A 5,052-nucleotide genomic window follows, 5' to 3' on the forward strand; every position below is an offset into this window, starting at 1 on the left:
GGAGGGACGCGGGGCGCCCCGCCGCCCGAGAGCACCACTGCGTGTGGGATCCCGACGGCCCTCCAGCGTCAGGCAGGTGTTTCTCCAACAGAAAGAAAAAAACAACTAGCAAAGGCGGCTGACAGTGGCAGCAGGTGTGGTAAAGGGGACAGTATTCTGCTTAAGGGGCTAAGATGTTTCTGGAATAGCAGAGGCATCGCAGTAGTCACATGAGGATTTTAAAAGGCCACCCAACAGGGCCACCTTGAGCTAGTTGAGGGCAATCACGATTTGTTAGAGTTAACGAGAAATTCAGGCATTAAATCTCCCCCCCCCTCCCCCCGCTCCCAGTGGCATTCCACTGGAAACAGTTTCTGCCTCCGAAACTGGCCAAGCTGCATACTTATCGGGAGAACAGCAAGGAGAGCATACTTCCTAGAGTTTATTCTGTGCTAGTGTCTTGCGAATTCTTCTTGGATAACAAAAAAGGAGGGGAAAGTATTATTTTGCAATAAAGACGCTTGGTCTTTCAGTGTGATGAAAAACACACACACACTTCTAGAGGAATCAGAGAAATTGCAAATTAAAAAGCCTCCCTTTTCTAGATTGTAATGCTGGGCTCCAAAATCTTTCAGCATCTCTTTCTGTGGCTCACTTTTGAGAGCCCCCTGCAGCTGTGTCTTCACATTGAAAAGTCAGTGGTCCCCCTTCCTATACAAGAACACAAAAGACCACAAGGGCTGGGGCGGAGACAGTTGGAGGGGAAATCACTTTCCTTGAATCTCATCCAGAGACAAATTTGCATTCGAATGAAAACACTACATTGTCAACCTCTTCTGGGCAGGAGGTCTGGGAGGATCCCGGCTTCCCCGAGGAGCAGAGAGGTTTCTGAGAGCAGGCTGGTGTGAAAAGTCGGGTGGGGTTGTACACACAGAAAGAGAGGTGCTGGGAAAGAAGGCTTTGAAATTAGGGATGGGAACTGGGTGGGGAGGAGGAAGCTGACGAGATGAAGGGAAGGGTGAGAGAGACCGAACAGATGCTATCCATTAAAAGTTTCAATTATGCCTCTCCACCCGTTTTGGAATGGCAACTGGCAAATAACAGACTGGGCTCTTCCATCCCCACATCCACAGCATTCCAAATTTTATCTGGGATGTCAGACTCATGCTAAAAGCTGAGGGAATTAAAGGAGCAACATCAAAATCCTCTAGTAAGAGCTGCATGGAAAGACAGGGAATCAAACTGTTGAAAGACATTCTCCATGTGAGGGGTGTGTGTGTGTGTATGTGTGAGTATTTATTTACATATAATATACATATTTGGTATGTATGTGTAAGTCTCTCTCTCTCTCTCTCTCTCTCTCTCCCTCTCTCTCTCTCAGTCTCTCTCTTTCTTTCTCCACTGACAGATTCTCTCCTTGAGCAAACTCTAGTGAAGCCCCTCTGTTTTGAACGAGGCCCTGTGCTCATCTCTGCATTGCACAGTTTTAGCAAGAATCCTACAGAATCCCTTCCTCTTCCCCCATGTCCGCTCACCCTCCACATCAGACAGAGTTCCTCATCTGCCACTGTCCCAGGCGGCATCTCAGCACCCAGGCCTGCCTTCAGCAAGCATCCTGCCGGGTCACTTTAACCAGAAGTGACCCCTTCCCCCCGGTGTTTCCTCTTAGCGACTTTCTGCCCACTGACCCCGCCCTGGTCTTCAGCTATAAATTCCCATTTTTCTGTTGTTATATTTGCAATTGAACCCAGTCTAGACTGAGGTCTCTTTCCCCTATTGCAATCGTTTATTTCTGAATAAAATCTGTATTTACCAGTCCTCTGTTCAGTCTGATTCTCCTCTCACACCACAGAGCGCGTATTTTGAGTTTAACAGTCGGTGGGAAGTAAATGTAAGCTCCATGATTTGTTCAATGATGTGTCTCCGGAAACTAGAGCAAAGACTGATTCATAGCAGAGATGCCACGAATGTTTACGGAATGAATGAAAAAACTGTTAGTAAAGCTGGTCCCGAGGCTTTGGCAATGAGGGCTTTCATGCGCAGAGCAAGGTGGAGAAGCTGTGCAGAACTGTGCTTACCCTGAACCCCTGAGAAATATTCCAGCAGCATCCAGAGACATGGGGGTGCTTAGACCCAATTCTGGCTTTCCTCTTGGAAGAAGTTCTGAGCATGAAATGTACAAACTGGGCTTCTCAAACCTGGCTGGATGTTATAATCGCCAGGGGAGCTTTTGAAGAAGTCTCAGTATCCATGCTGTGCACTAGCCATTTAACTCAGAATCTCTGGAGGTGAGGCTTAACCATCAGGCTTTTTGGAAGCTCACCAGGTGATTCCAATGTGCAACCGAATGTGAGAAAGAGTTATGCCTAGAGCAGTGGTTTTCCAAGTGTGGTCCCTGTTCCAGCAGCTAGCATCCAGAGCAGTGCTGGCATCACCCCCTCGTTACTGACTCAGAAACTTAGAAGGAGGGGCCCAAGGGCGTGCATTTTAGCAAGTTCTCTGGATCACAGGGATTTTGGTGATCCCTGAAGTCTGCAAGCCACTGAGCTAGAAGAGATTGTGATGCAGGGGATAGAGTGGGACTGAGTGTCTGCATTTCTAGCAGCTGCTGCTGGTCTGGGAAGCACTTGCTAAGGTGCAGGCAGTCAGCTTCTGCCTTCCCTTTACTTCTGCAGCTCTCCTGGGCCCTGAGCAATGTTCAGCAGCACAGGACCCAGCTGGCAAGGGACAGAAGAGCCTCAGGCAGGATTTCTGTGAAGTCTTCCCGAAGGAGCACAAGGAGAAAGAATTCCAGAAAGTGTGATGACAGCCCCTTGCTTACAACACAACAAACACTTTTTCCTTATGTCTTGGATATACGATATTCATAATAACCATAGAAGACATTAATGGTGCTATTGCCAAGTAGCAGAATCCTACATAATAAAAGCCTAATATGCTAAGTGTCTAATATGCATTCAACCAATCAAAGCGTAATATGCTAATGATATGCTAAGGCCGTTCAACCGCTTGCTATGATGTGCACTGAGCACCAGGGGGCAGATGCTCCAACCAGTAGGTTAGCTTGCTGCTGGCGTCCCGCCAATCGGGAGATATCAAGATGGGCCGGACACACCCTGGAGCCCTCCCACGTCCCTCTCCGGCCCGATTGTGCACTGGTGAGGTCCCTCGGCCTGGCCTGAGCCCTCTTGCAATCCAGGATCCCTCAGGGGATGACAGAGAGCCGGTTTTGGCTCGATCCCACAGGCCAGGCCAAGGGACCCCACTGGTGCACGAATTCGATACCAATGTGAAAAATTATTCTAATATTTAAATATTAGAATGACACAGATCCTAGAGAAACCTTGAATAAATTTTACGAACACTTTTCTTTTAATCTGTTGGAACTTTTTTTTTTTTTAATCTGTTGGAACTTTGAGTCTCAGGAATGCTAACTCTGCTGGATACTATTGTCTAATAAGGTTTGTTAAATAGCCGCAAATCTGCCGAAGTTTTGAGAACTGCCACACTAGCTCCACAAATTTTGACAGGCTGTAGCAGCCAATCAAAAATATTTCTAAATATTGCAAGATATTGGTGAAATTTAGCCAATAATTTTTACATGAGAAGAGAAAAACGTAACCACTAACATGTTATATTCTCTTTCAGATTGATATAGTTCAGGGTGGAAATGTTTAAAATCTTCACTGTCTAATATGACAGCCAACAGACACAGTGGCCTAGTGGGCACTTGACATGTGCACTGGATTTTAACACACATTTGATCTGAACTATTGATTTAAGTTGAATTTAAGTACTCAAATGTGGCCAGTGGCGACCTTATTGGATCACACAGTTGTATAAGTCTTTCTGCAATTTACAATATATAATCCAGGGGTGTTACACTCTGTCCGGTGGCCTATGGAGTAAAAAGTGTCTAAGAATGGTTCTTTGGCTAAACTAAGAAATATGTTTTTGACATGAATTAGACAAAAACAGTAATCTTTAGGGAGCTTGTTTCCATTCTTGTGTTTATTTTTTGGTTCCATTGTGTAATTCATTTAGCAATTCTTAGCCAGTTAGGGATACAAAAGGCTGCACTTCAAGCCTACTGCCCAATTCATAGGCTGGCTTATTACTACCTAGCTCATTGGATTAAATATAATATATACACATTTCAACACACAAAGAATTGCATCCACTTTACTGTCGTGGAAGCTCAATTCTACCTTAAATGTATGTAAATACCACTAAACTGTAAATCCAATTTTAAAGTTAGAATTGCAAAACTTCACTTAAAAAATCAAAAAAGACAACCATACCCTTCATCCCTGAGGATAGTGGGCATGTGTATGTACTAGCAATGGGAATTAAAATACTATTTTCACTGATGATGAGACCTTTAGAAGAGAAAAGACGATATAACAATTTTTCAATAGATTTGGAGAAGATTGGGCTCCAAAACTGTCCTGGATCACAGCATGAGCTCTTGGCAGGAACAGTTCCTGTTGGTGTTTTTATTTTCAGCTCTTTGAAGGGCTACTTTCCCACCCCTCCAAAATGGGGGACCAGGTATGTGAAATTGACAAGTAGAACATTGCCAGCAGATGCCCTGACAGAATAGCCTCTGACAGGCAGAGTTTTGTGAACATAAAATGTCATTCCTTTCTTGCTTCCTATTATGGGAACTTCATCAAGAGAAAAATGAAAAACATTACTTCCAATTTCTATGAATGCCATATGTAGCTTACACCTCAGATTTAAAACATGTAGGAATTGTGTTTTAATGAGACAGGAGCAATACACCTAACTCAATAAAGCTCTGTCATATTAAATATTTCATCTGCATGATAGTTTACGTGTAAGTTTCAGAGGGATCAGATTTAGAATATACTACAGTAGTGGTTTTTATATTATACTAGAGGCTCAGTGCACAAAATTCATGCACGGGAGGGGGGTACCCTCAGCCCAGCCTGCACCCTCTCCAATCCAGGACCCATTGGGGGATGTCCGACTGCCACAGGGATCGGGCCTAAACCAGCAGTCGGACATCCCTCTCACAATCCTGGACCGCTGGCTCCTAATCGCTCACCT

At 44.8% G+C, this 5,052-nt stretch overlaps 1 protein-coding gene across 1 annotated transcript in view; it reads right to left on the bottom strand.

Moving 5' to 3' along the window:
• Positions 1 to 5,052, bottom strand: part of CTNND2 (catenin (cadherin-associated protein), delta 2) — a 642,889-nt gene that overhangs the window by 328,479 nt on the left and 309,358 nt on the right. The gene's annotated exons all lie outside the window — the stretch shown is intronic.

Source organism: Myotis brandtii, unplaced genomic scaffold, assembly GCF_000412655.1.
Source record: "Myotis brandtii unplaced genomic scaffold, ASM41265v1 scaffold328, whole genome shotgun sequence".
Taxonomy (NCBI): domain Eukaryota; kingdom Metazoa; phylum Chordata; class Mammalia; order Chiroptera; family Vespertilionidae; genus Myotis; species Myotis brandtii.